This window comes from Felis catus, chromosome B3 (genome assembly GCF_018350175.1).
Source record: "Felis catus isolate Fca126 chromosome B3, F.catus_Fca126_mat1.0, whole genome shotgun sequence".
Classification (NCBI taxonomy): Eukaryota; Metazoa; Chordata; class Mammalia; order Carnivora; family Felidae; genus Felis; species Felis catus.
The window spans coordinates 104,270,674-104,286,874 of NC_058373.1; the positions used below are offsets into that span (position 1 = coordinate 104,270,674).

Genomic DNA, 16,201 nt, shown 5'->3' on the forward strand with positions numbered 1-16,201 from the left:
AACTCTACCAGCTTCTGTATTCACATACATATTGTCTTTCAAATTAGTCTCCTCTAGAGATGATTCTAGTGGATCCATCATAGCTAGAAAAATAATGAGGGGACTTCTCTTTGCAAAAGCCTTCAAAGCTCATTTAGACGCCGCAGAAGAAAAAATGAACTTTATGATTGCCTCTTTAAATAACACCCACTTTATCTAGCTTAATCAACCATCTTACATTCGTAGGATTCAATTTTTAAGAAGTCAAATATTTGGAAGAGTATGCCACATGATTTGAAGGCCAATCACAAAGAAAAAGGGATTTCCAGAAAGATTTGGTATGAGGACAGAAATCACTGGAATAAGTGTGTAGTTAACCAAAGAGACAGTTTTGGAGCTCTGTTGCAAGTTTAGGTGTGTTTGTTTTTTTTTTTTGTTTTTTGTTTTTTTTTAATATTTATTTATTTTTGAGACAGAGAGAGACAGAGCATGAACGGGGGAGGGGCAGAGAGAGAGGGAGACACAGAATCGGAAACAGGCTCCAGGCTCTGAGCCATCAGCCCAGAGCCCGACGCGGGGCTCGAACTCACGGACCGCGAGATCGTGACCTGGCTGAAGTCGGATGCTTAACCGACTGCGCCACCCAGGCGCCCCTAGGTGTGTTTGTTTTTAAATGCATCTCGTTCATAAGCACACCCCATACAGCATAATTCTGCTTGTTTCTTCTAGGAAACCAAAATATTTTCAATATCAGGATTTATTTGAGTTTTGTTTGTATAAAGCATAAAGATAATTTTTTTTCAATAAAAATAACAATTTGAGGCCCTTTTAGAGCAAAGATCTATTTTGACAGGAAAATTGCAGCATCAAATCTGTAGTGTGTAGGACTGGAACTGCCTAAAAAGAAGGGAAAATAAACGAGTATTCATGCATGTGTTTTCATATTCTAATTTGGATACTCTCAAGAGAAACTGAAAATTATGTTTTATAGGTCCCCCTTTCCCTTATAACAATCTTGTGATTATTTGTATTTAGTGTTAAATATTACCTGACACTTTTACTTCTATTATTTTTAGCTGTCCACACACAAATGCAGCGAGGCTGACATAATTACCCCTTTTTAATTCACAAGAGACATGTATTTACCTATTTGCCATGGCTTTTCATGCTAGCATGCTGTTTCTGTGACAAGACTACTTTGAACACACAGTAGGTAAAGTAATGTCGTCTGTTGCACAGCAACCTCAGTAGCTGAATGTTAATTTAACCAGTAAAGACAAAGTAATTCCAATAATAAGAATTCCTTTCTTCCGACGAAGTTAAAAATGGAACTCAAATTGTTCTTATACAGCTCATTGGCTTAGTAATCCCTAGCAAATCAACCAAAATGCAAAGCCCACTTGCAAAGCTGCAACTGGTTACTGGAGATCCTAGTTGAAGATCTCAGTATAGACTCAGTGTAGATATTAGTGGCATACCAGGTTATTTGACACCTGGAGTGGATTATTTTTAATACCTATCACCTCCATGTGGTTTTCAGTGATAATCATGAAAGGAATAAGAATGATGGCCAGAAAAGGAGTGCAGATAAATGAAAATTGTCTTTTATTGAACATTCATGTATAGATATTTTGGGGGCTTTTTACTGGCATAATAATCATGCCAGTGGGGGAAAAAATAAAACGGAATACTTAGTGCAGAATAAGTAAAGAAAAAATACTAACACTTTTAAATTACACTAATGTACTTGTTTAATGTTTATTTATTTATTTGAGAGGGGGTGGGGAGATGAGCAGGGGAGGGGAAGAGAGAGAGGGAGAGAGCAAGAATCCCAAGCAGGCTCTGCGCTGATGATGTGCAGACGTGGGGCTCTAACTCATGAACCATGAGATCATGACCTGAGCTGAAATCAAGTCAGACACTTAACTAACTGAGCCACCCAGGTGCCCCTAAGTTGCATTAATGTGTTTTAAAAGGTGAATTTATACCTTCACATTGGCTTGTCACAGTAATGCATTACAGTAACTGATGTGAATTTTAATAAAATCAAAATGTCTACAAAAGGTACAGTTTAGACAACTAAATCATACCACCATGATGTAGCCTTCCATTTTCTTGAGTTACTGTTTAGTTGAAAACAAATGATTAACAATAAAAAGAAGTGTTATTCAAATTTAGTAAAATATTTGATGTTTGAAATAAGATTGATACTTCTCAAACAAAAAGTTCACACTTCAGGTTTAGCATGCTGTCTTGTTATTGTAATAAAACTTCCCAGAATGACTGGATTGAGATGACTCAAGTTCTGTTTCTTATCTTTAAAATCACTGTGCTAAATTATTAATTTCAATAGGATTATGTAGGACCATAAAGTTTGTAGATAGAAATTGCCTGCAAAGCAGGCTTTAACAATCCATAACTGGGGTGTCTGGGTGACTCTGTAGGTTAAGTGTCTGACTTCAGCTCAGGTCATGATCTCACAGTTCGTGGGTTGGACCCCCACGTCAGGCTCTGTGCTGACAGCTCAGAGCCTGGAGCCTGTCTCAGATTCTGTGTCTCCCTCTCTCTCTGACCCTCCCCTGCTTGCACTCTGTCTGTCTCTCTCTCTCAAAAATAAATAAACATTAAAAAAAATTAAAAACAAAACCCCAAAACATCCCCAACTGCTATTACTATGTAAAGGAATGGATGCAACCAAGTCCGTGTGTGTAGGCTGATGGTATAACTGGGAATTCTCCACATTAACTTCCATGCAGGATGCATTGTTTATTAAAGGATAAATTATCAAAATGTGCTAATCTGAAGTTTACATATATTTTATTTCAACTCTACAATAACTAATTATTTAGAATTTAAACACACAAGAGGTAGTTTGGGAGAGAACTGTTTTGGCACTAACATTGTTTACAATTATTGGCACATGACAATAAAAAGCAAACCCATGGTTGGTCAGTTTTACTATTGTGTTTAAGCTTCTCTACAGAAAATGTCAGGAGGGCACCACCCGGCCCTCAACGCATGACTGCATACTTTGATTTCATCTCTACCCACAAAACATGCTTTGTTTCGTGCCAGGTACACCAGCTGCAGAAAATATCCAGAGATGCTCTGCACCGATCTTTACACGTTCATCAATACTCAGTGAGGAGAACCAAGGGTTAATTAGTAAAATTAACAGTTGTTAAGTAACTGTGTGTCACTGCTTCCCAGAGCCACTATACAACATGATTAGTTCGGCATCATATCCCACCATTGACACTATAAAGCCTTTAAAAAAAAAAAAAAAAAAAAAAAAAAACCGTTTAACTGGAGAAGCAACTCAGAACTCCTTAAGTTCTCTGAGCTCTCAGCATGTTTGTTTCATCTTTGAGCACAACCTAGTTTCCACTCTGTTCTTTCCCCAATCCTAGAATCTCAGTACTCCTGTGAAATCCCAGAAATCTAAGATCACTTCAAAGTTTGTGTCCCCGCTAAAGTATTAGGAACCTTGTGTGTTCCACCATTCAGAGGATTCACTTTTCAAATAGGATTGCAGAGTGAGTAAAGCTTAGCACAAAGACCAAAGGTGCAACTTCTGACGTGGAGACTGTTCTGTATCCTGCGTTATAGGGCCTCCATACCACCTCTCAGATCAGATCACACCACATCAACCACTCTGCTCATCTTACTCCCATGGCCCGTCTGATACAGTGACTTAGCCCATGTCATCACCTCAAGATTGCAAATGGTGCATGAGGGCTCATGAGCTTAGGGGAGCTTCTATCCTGATGAGGACAGGTTTGCAAATCTTTTTCTAAAGTCACAAGACTTTTCTATCCCCAAACTAAAACAGACAGCGCTGGTGGCTATGCAATCATGATTATATCATTTATTGTCAGTTTTTTCATTCAAAAAATGTAGGAACATGGCACGATGACTACATAATCTCTAAGGTTCCTATCACTTTCTATATTTCTATTGTACAAAGAAAACAAATTTTACATAAACCAAATTTTGTCGTCTATAGGCACATAATTTTGAGGAAACAGAAGAGACAAATTGTTAATAACAGGAAAAAGTGATAGTGGTGACAATGATCACAGGGCTCATGGTTAGGAAAGCAAATTGTAGAATTATGAAAATCTTTCCTTGGGGCACCTGAGTGGCTCAGTCAGTCGAGTGTCTGACTCTTGATTTCAGCTCAGGTCATGATGCCAAGGTCATGGGATGAAGCCCCGTGTCTGGCTCCACACTAAGCATGAAGCCTGCTTGAGATATTCTCTCTCTCTCTCTCTCTCTCTCTCTCTCTCTCTCTCTCTCTTTCTCTCCCCCCCTCTCTCTCTCTGTCTCTCTCTCTCCCTCTGTCCCTCTCCCCCACTTGTGCTCTTTCTCTAAAATAAAAAAATAAAATTAAAAAGAAATCTCTTCTCTTATGGAAGTCCCTTGATTGGGTCTCTCTCTTTCACACACACACACACACACACACACACACACACAAACACACACACATGATTTTGTGAACCTACAGATTTCTTCTTTAATTCAACAACATATAGAGCATGTACTATGTTCAGGCACTAAATTGAGCACTGGGGATTCAACAATGAATAAAAGAAACCCGCTGTCTTCATGGAACTTACATTAAGGAGAAACAGAAAATAGAGACATAAACAGGTGTTGAGAGTATAGCTAAACTACACCGTAAGATTGCTGCCTTGGCATCTATTTTGTGTGGCCAAGCTGCCTGCTGTGGTGTGGAACTCACACTTGCCCCTCCCTTGAACACACGCCCACAGTCACAAATAAATCTAAGTTCCTGACCTTTGTGATAAGCAGTCTCTCCCATCTCCCTCGGCCTTCCCCTTGTGTACCCCTTAAATGAGATGAAAACCCTGCTTTTTTTGGTTTGAATCGGCCAATCTGGCCAGGAACACCAGGGTCTACCTGCAGACTCCATTAAGGAAACACCCTATGTCTTACCACACTCTCTCCCCCGGCACCTTGCCTTGACCATCGTCCGGGCCCCTTGAGGCGTGCCATGTACTTCCTCCGGGATCTGTGAGTAATAAGCTTCTCTGTTTTACTTTCCCTTGTGCTTTTTGTTGAACCATGGCCCACCCTCCAACACCCTAGGGCTCTTAACAAATGTTAACAAACAAATGTTAACAAAATCACAACAATAAGTAAAGTATGTGGTATGTCAGTAGTGATAAATTCTTTACAGTTAAAAAAAAGGGGAAAGAAGGATGAAGAGTTCTGGGGGGATGGAAGCAAGGTATGATTTTTACATGATGTACAACTGTCACAGCAACTGAGGGCAAGAGTGAACCTTCTGGTAATCAGGAAGAGAGCAGCGAGTGCGGTAAAAAGTAGCTTCCACACCATTCGGGAAAGAAGTGACCTTGCTTGTCACAAAATGGCACGTATCACAAGGACAGGTGAAGGTGTTACTGAGAAGTGCTTTCACTTTTTAAACTCAGTATCTTGATACAAACTAAAAGATATTAAAACAACTGGGGCAATTTCACGAAACACCTACATTCTAACTGCAGTTCCAAACTACCTTCTGAAACACCAGCACAATCCACAGACACTAAGGATAATAATGCTTGAAACACTATCCTAGGGAATACTGTTTCTCAATAAGATAAAGTCTGCTATTTGACTTGCCATTTTTCTTTTCAGCTTTCTATCAGTAACTATTATTGGAAGTCAAAGGTTGAGAAATTGCAATCCAGGAAACCCTCTGGAGGGTGTTTTGAGGATTTAAACTGAGAAGTTATCTGATTCCTGGAGGTGTGAACTCCAGGGAAGGGTGAGAGAGGCTTCTGGGTTGAACCCACTCTGATCCAGAGTTACTGAGGCCAACGCATACCCTGGAGGCCATGGGGTATAAGACAGGTGAAGGCTTACGCTGGAAGTGCACATTTGGTCAAAGCTAGCTCCAAGGAAGAGGACTCGACCTTCATCTAAGAACTGCTCTGTGCTGCCCAGAGACTTCCTAGCGCTATGTGTCAGGCCTGTTGGACAGTGGAGCACCCATTTTTCAATGGCAACTCTATGTGGCAACGAGAAGCAGTTGCAGTAGTGGATTGGTGTGCTCAAGGTCAGTATTCCACTTCGTGGGGTGGAGAAGTTGGACCAAGCAAAAGCCTCTTGTGCTCTAGATAATGGGGGAGGGAGATACCCATTATTTGTCCACATTTATCCATATATTTATGGATGATTTGTAGAGCAGTTCAGATAGTTTCATCTCCAAATTGCAAAAAACATCTTTTACTTCTTAAATTGAGATGAAACAAAGTGAACTGTTCCCTGTCTACTGCCCAAGTAAAGTTTAAATCTTGGTCTCCAGAAGGAAATTTTGAGAGTATTCTTTGCACACCAATATTTACTTAGGCCATACAAATGCATACTGTTCTAGGCTGGTTCTGAATGTAGATCATAATAACTAACATTTCTTAAGCACTTACTGTTGATTGATCCCTAGGCTTTTTGTCTTTTAATCCTCCCAATAACCCATGGAAATTTGCTACCTGCTCTTTGTAGGGGAAGGAAATTGGAGCTTGGTGAGGTGGAGTGGTAGACCAGAATCTGGACACAGGGGAGCCAGTCTCAGGAGCTCTGTCCTCTATAATGCCTTCCAGGAAGCAAACCTGGTTCTTTGGCAGTTGGAATGAGAGACCTCACATCTATTTCCAGCACCTCCCCCACAATTGGTCTTTCTAACACAGGTAACAGTGAAGTTACTCTAAACACTGAAATTACCAACATGGATCCAGTCCATCTTTCCCTAATTAGGTTGGCATGAACATTTCTCTGCTTTCATCTTTCAAAGCCCTCCCTTTTACAAACCCACCATTCAGTTTGTATGTCCTCTCCGGCAAGTCTGCCAGTGACACTTTGCAGTCATCTATAAAATAAACTTTTAGTCCCAGCTCCGTCTCCACAAGCAAATGACTCACTCAGATTCCATCATCGAAAGGTGGGGAATGTAAATGTGATGCTTTGAAATGTCTCCTTTGGGTTCAGGGAATGTACATGGTAGGGGCTAATTGTCAGGAAATTTAATTGTTACTCTGTGTATCGAGCTTCCCTTGTGTGCTGGGGCACACCATAGGTGCTAATAGTGAGAAAATTTGACTGTAGCTCTGCTGTGCTCTCTTCATTAAGCTAATGGAACATTTTCCTTTCATTTTCTCCCTAGGGTGGCTGTAGGAGTGCAACCTTATAATTGTTGCTCTTACTGTAATTGGAGGTAGTAGGAGTATATATAATCTTATTGTCTTTCCTATGTGGTGGTAGTTTATTTATGACCTATTGATAATTCCCAGCCGGCAGTAGAAAAACTCAGTGAGTATTACATTAGCATTCCCTACTAGGAGAGCGCCTACCAAAGACTATTATTAACCAGGAAGAACACGTATGAGGGATGGCCCATCATACCAAATATAAACTTCATTACTGCAAAGATTGACCCATCTGGGTATCATGGGTGATTATTTGTTTCGCTAAAATTAATAAAGCCATCGTCTCTATCTTTCTTTAGATGTATGAATATAGATTCATGAATCTTTTTGGGAGGCTCTCAAGGCTACTGCATATCTTCAAAGTGATAAGGAGTTTTATTTGGCCATTGAGGTCCTTGGAGTGTAATGGGCCATACAAAAAACATAAGTATTTAGCATCTACCACCCTGATTCAGGGCACTGGGGTGTGCTGAGTACAGCTTAGGGCCAGCAGGACCCTCCCCAAAGGGCATCCCAGGGGATGACCTGGGAACCTGTTGCCCCACATACAAATGAGGAGATCTCCTGAGGCACAAACATCTGTGTTGTCAAATCTTGGCCTCCTACAACATATTTTGATGAAATAACCTTTTAATTTTTACAAGATGTAACATTTTTTAGGACACGGAGTATTCTCTGGATATTGTCCACAACTATGTGTTCCATTCAGCTTTCATTAGAGTCACTGAAGAGAACTAGCATGTGAACTATTTTGCTGTTTAAAATGGGTCCATTCAAGGACTGCCCTTTACTTCTGAACAGAAAGTATCTTCTAAGGTCAGTACACAGAGCTCATAAATATAAGCAAATTAGGTTGGCATCCATGAGAACATAGAATTATGTATTCCACCCCCCACTAGATTATTGAATATCAAAGAATTCAGTAGTGGACTGAATGCATAGTCAAATATCTAAATTGTTAAAACTTAAAATCTGAAAATTGGCATTTGGTCAAGTAGCTATTATGTGGCAAGCACAACACTACAAATCTCCACAGATATCATTTCATTTTATACTCCTGTAGTAGGGCAGAATAATGGCCTCCAAACATGTCTATGTCCTAACCTCTGAAACCCCTGAAAGTCTCTTACCTTCTATGGAAAAAGAGGCCTTGCAGGTGTAATTAAGGTAAGGATAAGATATTGGAAAATTAACCTGGATTATCTGGGTGGACCAATATAATCACAAGGGTCATTATAAGAGGGAAGAAAGCGGGTCAGAGTCAGAAAAGAAAATGTGACACCAAAGCAGGAGTTGGAGTGATGTGGCCAGGAGCCAAGGAATGTGGGCAGCCTCTGGAGGGTAAAAAAGGCAAGAAAATGGCTTATCCCTCTAGAGACTCTGGAAAGAATGCAGTCCTGTCAGCCCATTTAGGACTTCTGACCACCAGAATGGTAAACGAGAAGGCTGTGTCATTTTAAGCCACTAAATCTGTGGTTATTTGTTACAGCAGCAACAGGGCACTATATAACTCTCCACAATTTTCTAAAACGGGCCTATCTCCATTTTGCAGATTGAGGAAATGATATTTCAGGGACTCAAGTGGTTTAACTCACCCTGCTTCCTCTCCCAGTGCATGGAGTGTAGCTATTTTTGAGCGTACCTGTGTTTTCTCTTCAGGTAGTTGGGTCCTCCCAAGGTTCCGAAAAAGCTGCAAGACGCATGAGGTAGGTAATTTGCTAACTGCACATCCACACTTTTGTCTTCAACATAAGGTTAGATGACTTTCTAATGAGCTTAGCTGAGTTTTTTCTTTTCTAAAAAGTTGGCCGTTTTTGTGAAGATTAATTCAGCATTTCTGAAACCGGAGCTTCCTGTATTGCTCTCTCTTTTGGCAAACGTTTTCCTTTGTCTCACCATTTAAGTTTAGATTAAAAAACTAGACCAGGAGGGAATAAACAGTCTGTGAGCGGAAGGGGTTTAATGTGTTTCTCAGTTTGCAATAGTAACTTCAGTCAGGTAGGGTCTTAGAGAAAGATGTCCTATTCCAGTTTTAACTTCAAAGCCCACAGAAATGGAGAGCATGCTTTTGGAGAGTTAATGGTCATTTTCCATGTCCTTAGTATTGTGGCTCCCTGGGTTCTGCAGCAAGTCTAGATATAAAGGTCTGAGCCTTTAGGTTTGTTCTGGTTTTAAGCACATTTGGTTCTGTAGTAGATATGTGTTCATTACCCATCTCCCCTAGCTTGGGGGAATATTCTTCCCCTTTCTGTGTCGTATGATGAGTGAGGGCAACCTAGCCATCCCCTTGTGACCTAGGCTTGGCCAATCAGAATACAGTATGTTATATCCTGACTACAGTGATTGGTTCAGGGATCAAGAAAGATGGTGCAGAGGTTTATATGTAACCTTAAATATTTTCTTCATGTATATATAAGCAACTATAAAAATACATCCCTATTTTCTCTATTTTAACACAGGAAGTATATTAGACATACTGTTCTCCAATGTGCTTTTTTCACCTAACAATGTATCTTGTCAATCTCTTCCTATCAATAGATAAGAGAACTTCATCCCTTATGCAGCTAGATAGTATTACGGGATCCATTTTGATCAGAAGGACCTTGGAAAACCAGGTTGATTTTGAGGAGTTGGGTCAACTCTATATGAGAAAGGAGTGGTAGAAGGTTATAACTGGATCCCATCCCTTCTTCTACCTGGCAGAGAACCAGTACCTGGTTCTCTTACAGAGCTAGGAGAAAGAGGGTCCCTGGACCGGGAGGTGCTAGAAACAAGTTAATGGTGTTGACCTTATTTTGAAAGGATGAAGTTAAATAACGTATACATGCTAAATGTTGAAACTACTGCCAGCATGCCTCCCAACTTGGCTTCTAGACAGCAGACAGTTACTTTTATACCACTCAGGGAGGGATGAAAAAGGTTCTTCTTCAGAAACCTGACCCCACCAGGAAAGATGACCTAGAAATACTGCTGTGGGCTGGGAGTTCTCATCAACAGCCTGATCACTCTAGAGTGAGACCTTAGTCATCAAGCCTCCCAGCTAACCAGAGAACTTTCACTGAGCTTTTAAGTAATCTACTCTTAATTATCATCAAGCAGTTAAGAATTCTTAGATATCTGAGGGAAACTTCCAAAATAAAAGATATAGTCCAAAATGAACCAAAAGCAAAAAATAAGTAAGTTGCTGCTTGGAGGAAACAAAGACTACAGGGGGAGCTGAAAACTTTTTGAAAAAGCTATCATCAAAATCTTCAGAGAAATAAAAGATGATACTGCATCCATGAAACATGTTCTATTAAAAAGGAACATTCAGAAAAATGTAGAAGAAAAGAATTATTGGAAATTTAAGAAAAGAGAAATTCAGTAAATGGATTGGAAGAGAAATTGAGAAAGTCTTCCTGAAATCAGATTAAAAGGCAAATAGAAAATATAAAAGCAGGCTTAAGAAAATTAGGGAAATACAGAATGTCCCTAAATATGGGTTTGTCTGTGGCTAGACTGGGGATATGGGTATTTGTGAAGAAGAGCATGGAGGTGAAGTGTCATTCTCGTCACATCATGTCCGGGGTACACGCTATCAACGTTACATCACTGATGCTGTTAACCAAGATGACCTGGCCCAGATAGCATTTCCCACATTTATCCATGTAAAGTTACTTATTATTTCTCCTTCCCCTACTCTACTCTTCAGAAGCAAGTCACTAAGCATAGCCCACGCTCAGGGGTGAAGAACTGAGACAGGTGGTGAGTATCGACTTAAATCGTTTAGAATTATACCCTTCTCCTTTATTTATTTTTTATTTGTTCAATTGTATATTTTTGGTTATTAATTTTATATTTTGGATTATAATCTGATACTACCTTATTTATTTTGTTGCCTAAATTTTTCCAGGTTTGTCCACTGGTGATCTGTTAGGTTGGCTCCTGTTCCCCTTTGATATGCCTCATTTTCTGTTTGTTTTTTGAGTATTTCTCTACTCTCTGGCATTACAGGATCCTCTGAGTTCATCTGGAATATTTTCTCCCTTGGCTCTATAATCAGTCATTTTCCCAAGGAGTCTGGTTCCTTTTATTAGAGAATATCATATGCCCCTAATTTATTGCTGTGATTCTTTTTTTCTTTTTCTTTTAGGACTCTACCCCCTGTCAACTTAAGAGCTATTGGGAATATCAGGGAAAGAGCAAGATTTTGACAAGTTTCCTCAGGATTAAGGTAGACTTTATTTTAACACCTCACTCTAGCTCCTTACAAGACAGAGGCTATATTAATTGTCACTTATCCTAAAAGAACAGTATTAGAAATTGGAATTTTCATCCTTAACCTTATACCCTCAGAAATATTATTTAACCAGCATTTTACAATTCATCCAAAGAATGCTAAACAGGTATTCCAAGAATTAGATTCCATGATATTAAGTATTTTAAGAGCAGGAATCCCATCAATACATAGGATAGTTAACTTCTTAGTCTTTGCATTTTTATTAGGAATATCTAACAGATTTTATAAATCCCATACTCCGAGTCATTCAGTGTGTGCACAGCTAGTGTCATTTTTTTTTTTTTACTTAAGAAAAGAAAAAGATGTTTTCACTCTATACATAAAATGAATAACCAACACTAGAATTAAAAAATTACTTTAGAAAGAGGCAGTTCAATTAATCTGAAATCTATACTATATAAATGTGAATTCAAAGTTAATTGTATTCTTTTTCCAAAAAGCTACATTTGCACTTACAGATATAAGGCTCAACTCAACTGTGTGTGTCAAATGACTTAATCTGGTTATTGGGTTTATGGAGGGATTTAAACATTTTAGTGAAAGGAGACAAATACAACATTCTTTTGTTTAAATTAAGTTTTGTAATTCAAAGGATTTGTTCATTTGGGCCTTCAAGTTCCTCCTTTCAACACGAGAGAGTCTTGAAGGTAGAATCATTGCTTGAAAGGCTTTTGCTTTCGCATCTAACTTTTACTTTGAAACTAACCAAAAAGAAACTAAGTGTATCAGAAGCATACCTAATCTCCTGGAAGTCAGCATTGCATCAAGTGTATTAAAATTAAAAACTACTCTTTTTTTTCTCCTCCTTAAATAGGCATCTGGTAATAAGAGGCCAATCAGCTGGGTTAGGATAAAACAGACAGTGTTTTTCCTTCACTAGTTCATTTGGAAAAGTCGCTTTGCTAATTGAGAAAATTTTAATGAATTTTACTTGCATTAAAATAAAGGTGATTGCTTCATGGCAACAATGTACTCATTTGAGAAAGTCATTACATTTATGTATTGTGTTTTCAAGTAAATACTTTTGCCAAAATGTATTAGCAAGGAATATAATATTATGGTTCATGGTTCTTGTAGTATCTGAAAAGAATAATTGTATAACCAATCAATGAAAACAAAGTAAATGTTCCTCTTGGGTTTGTACAATAAAAATGGAATTAAAATTACTCAGGCTCAAAAATGCAAATATAATGCATCTCTACAGCAGAAAAATAAAAATTTTAAGAAAGAACTTTGTCTCTTAAGGCCAGTATTTCAATTCCTCTTAAAGGCTTCATTTGATTCCAGAACTGATCACTTCAAAATTCAGTTCCATGCATTTTTAGAAAGTAATCAAATATTTCACTGCTTTTAAAACAAAATTATCATTCATTCTCCTGAACAAGCTCACTGATATTCAGAACACATTCTGGGGAAAATTAATGCTAATCAGCAACCAAAATAGCACTTTCATGTATTAGACAGTAACATAAGATTAAATTCACATTAAACTCAAGAGCAAATAACCCATATCAATTTAAATAGATTAAATCCTGGGAAAGGGCAAAGGTGAGAAATGATCTGAAGGGATAACCAAATTGTACTGAGAACAATAGGCCTTGTATTAGACAACAGCAACCCCTACCGGAAGCCTGAGGCTGCCTGGACAGGCGTTCTTGGAGGCTGCAGGGGTGGGGGGAGAAGGGAAGGAAGCTGAGAGGATGCTCAGACCTCCACCTGGCAGATGGAGGCATCGTCAGTCTCAGAATCACTTCTTCTCTATTGTGTAATCATAAACCTTAGGTATATCACCTAGAATTTTTGTTATTTCTCAACTACAATTCAGAAGGAAATTGATTCTGAAGGTTTTATTAGTAAACATTTAGAGTGCCTTTTTTTTAAAGAAAGCTCAAATTCTGTGATAAATACTTGATATGAGAAAGCAATATAAAAGCAATATCTGTTCATGCAGTGATTTTAATTAGGCTTCCTTAGAATTTCCCCCACAGTGCTCAAAATTATTCCTGTCCTTAGTAGAGAATGTTTCATAGGGTGCCTTGATCTAATAATACTTCAACAAGCATGCATGGTGGCTATACTTAATACATCTTTATACAAATACATATGTACACACATATAGCATATATATATACATATATATACACACATACAGTATGTATATACACATGTGTATATATATACATATGTACACACAGCATATATTATGTAAAAATATACATGTATATATCACACGTATACAAATACATATGTACACACACACACACACACACACACACACACACTGTGTGCAGTCTATGGTTCAAAGTGGACCCTTGAGAAGCCTTGGTGAGATGGCAACCTTTCATCATCAATTTGTCCCTTAGGGTTCAGGTTTACAGCTTTTTTTTTTTTCTATGTTATTCTTTGAGTGACTAAACAACCTTAAAGACCACAAGAAATATGAAAACTTCTGAGGAGTAGTAAAAGGCAATCATTTGACAAACAGACTAGCCATATATAAAACATCCTCTTTTTAAAATTAACGTAGGGGCATCTGGGTGGCTCAGTTGGTTGAGCATCTGACTTCGGTTCAGGTCCTGATCTCACAGTTCGTGAGTTCCAGCCCTGCATCGGGCTCTGTGCTGACAGCTTAGAGCCTGGAGCCTGCTTTGGATTCTGTGTCTCCTCTCTCTCTCTGCCCCTCCCCCATTCATGCTCGCACGCATTCTCTCTCTCTCTCAAAGTAAATAAACATTAAAAATTTTTTTAAAAATAAAATAAAATTAATGTAAAATACCCAACAGTATTTTGAATTCAACAGTTCATATACATCAAGTATTTTTAAACTGGGTTATGTTCTATAACTAAAGGACACCTCAGTCAAGCTGACGTGCTAAACATGTTTAAATGCCATAGCAATAAGTACAGAAATCAGACAAACTGAAGACAAATCAGGGGAAATCATTTTAGCAAATGGGGGCAGATACAGAGTGACTAGGGGAGAAAAGGAAATAGAAGCAAGCACTCACACCAGGTTTGGTTGAAAAGAAGCCTAAACTATCATGAAAAAGGATCATGGAAACAACTCTCATCTTTGCATTTTATTTTCTGAACACCCACCCCACCACCTCCAGCACCAAATGCTTTAGTTCCATGACTAACCTGTGAATCGCTTTTATAAAAACCTACCAGGGAGGCCCATTCCCCAACCAAATGGATCCTATCCCAGAGACCGTGTTCATGCTCCCAGCCAAACGAGAAGGTGACTTTACCTCCCTGCAATTTTTGAAGTGTGTGGAGGAGGCCAGGGGCAGCTGACTTGGAAGGGGCTCTGTTTAATTCTCTTGCCTGAAATATGGAGTAAATTCGTTTCAGAAAGGAGCTAAGCAGCTATTGGGAGTTGTCTGTAGGTGGGAATGTTCATTTCCTGAGGCTAGAAGCTCTCAACACAGTTCTCAAAGAAACAAGATCAAAAGTATTTGCAATTACAGGTGCCTGAGGGAAGCAGTTTAGTAGTTGGAAAAAAAACAAGAGTGGTGACAGAGGAGCCCAGACTGTTAACCCAGCTTGGCCCTGCTGTGTGCCCCTGAGTGTCGTTTAACCTCTCTGTGCCTTAGTTTCTTCATCTGTAAACATGAAGACCTCTATTTCCCAGCTTTTATAGCAAAAGAAATTTTCATGAGGGTACTGTGTTCATACAAGACCCGATCTAGCAGTGCTTCAGAGAATCATCGTTGGTCAGGAAGAGAATGGGTTCACAGAATCAAAGAACTAAAGTTAATGGCACATCTTCCCTGGGTTCAGTCCTTCATTTATTTATTCTTCAATAGCTATTTATTAAGGGTCTACTATGTGTCAGACTCCAAACCAGGGGATGGAATACAAATTTGAACAAAACCCAATCTCTTTCCTCAAAGAATTTGCAGCTTAGTAAGGAAAAAAGACAATTAGACGTGTTTTCACAGCATAGGGTAGCGAGTCCTCTGCTAGTATAGACCACAGTGCTGTGAGAGTGTGTCCAGAGGATCTCAACCAGGCAGGCACGGGTGAAAACTGTCACCCAGGATGTGTGGAACAGCCCTACCCAATTCCCACCTTTAACCATGAACAGGAGTTAGCCATGGGGAAAAAAAAAAAAAGGAAAACAGGTATTTAAAGGTATTTTAAGCAAAGTGAACAGCCTAGAGCAGGGAGAGAACACCGTTCAGGCAACCGCAGACTGTTCAGTGTGGCTGGAGGCAAGACTGTGTTCAGAGAAGAGGCTGCAGAGGGAGCAGGAATGTCCCTAAAGTGCTGAAGGAGAAAGCTCATTCTGCCTGGGGTGAGGCTGGGCATGGGGACAGGATGCAACAGATTGAAGGTTTTTAAGACTGGCGGCAAGCAGACCAGTTAAAAGCTTGTGATGAAGAACTGTACCAAGACCACAGCAATGGAAATAGAAGAGAATAAATGTGCAAGTATTTATAAAGTAGAATTGACAGGGTTTAGTGACTGATTGTGTTTGGGGTGAGAGAGAGGGAGATGTTGAGGATGTCTTCCATATTTCTGGCTTGGATGGCTGGACACTGACAGCAATGTTGGATGATCAGTTTGGGCAGGAGGTGAGTGCATGGGGGGGGGGTGTGAAGAATTCTGTCTGGGTCATTGGTTGACGAGGCATTCAGATGGAGAGGTCTATAAAAATTCTAGAGGATAAAGGAAAGATTCAAGTCAGAGATACAGATTTGGGAGTTGT

At 39.3% G+C, this 16,201-nt stretch overlaps 1 protein-coding gene and 1 long non-coding RNA gene across 10 annotated transcripts in view; one reads left to right on the forward strand and one right to left on the reverse strand.

Moving 5' to 3' along the window:
- Window positions 1–12,653, forward strand: part of AP5M1 (adaptor related protein complex 5 subunit mu 1) — a 44,460-nt gene extending 31,807 nt beyond the window's left edge. For 2 of the 9 annotated variants that reach the window (XR_006599635.1, XR_002743108.2), the window contains one exon: window positions 5,644–12,653. The gene's annotated coding sequence lies outside the window, so the exon portion shown is untranslated. The remainder of the gene's footprint in view (window positions 1–5,643) is intronic. The other 7 variants (XR_006599641.1, XR_006599640.1, XR_006599639.1 and 4 more) reach the window with 7 other exon arrangements.
- Window positions 1–16,201, reverse strand: part of LOC111560881 — a 73,584-nt gene that overhangs the window by 4,667 nt on the left and 52,716 nt on the right. The window contains exon 3 of the long non-coding RNA XR_006599645.1: window positions 8,851–8,898. This is a non-coding gene — a long non-coding RNA (uncharacterized LOC111560881). The remainder of the gene's footprint in view (window positions 1–8,850; window positions 8,899–16,201) is intronic.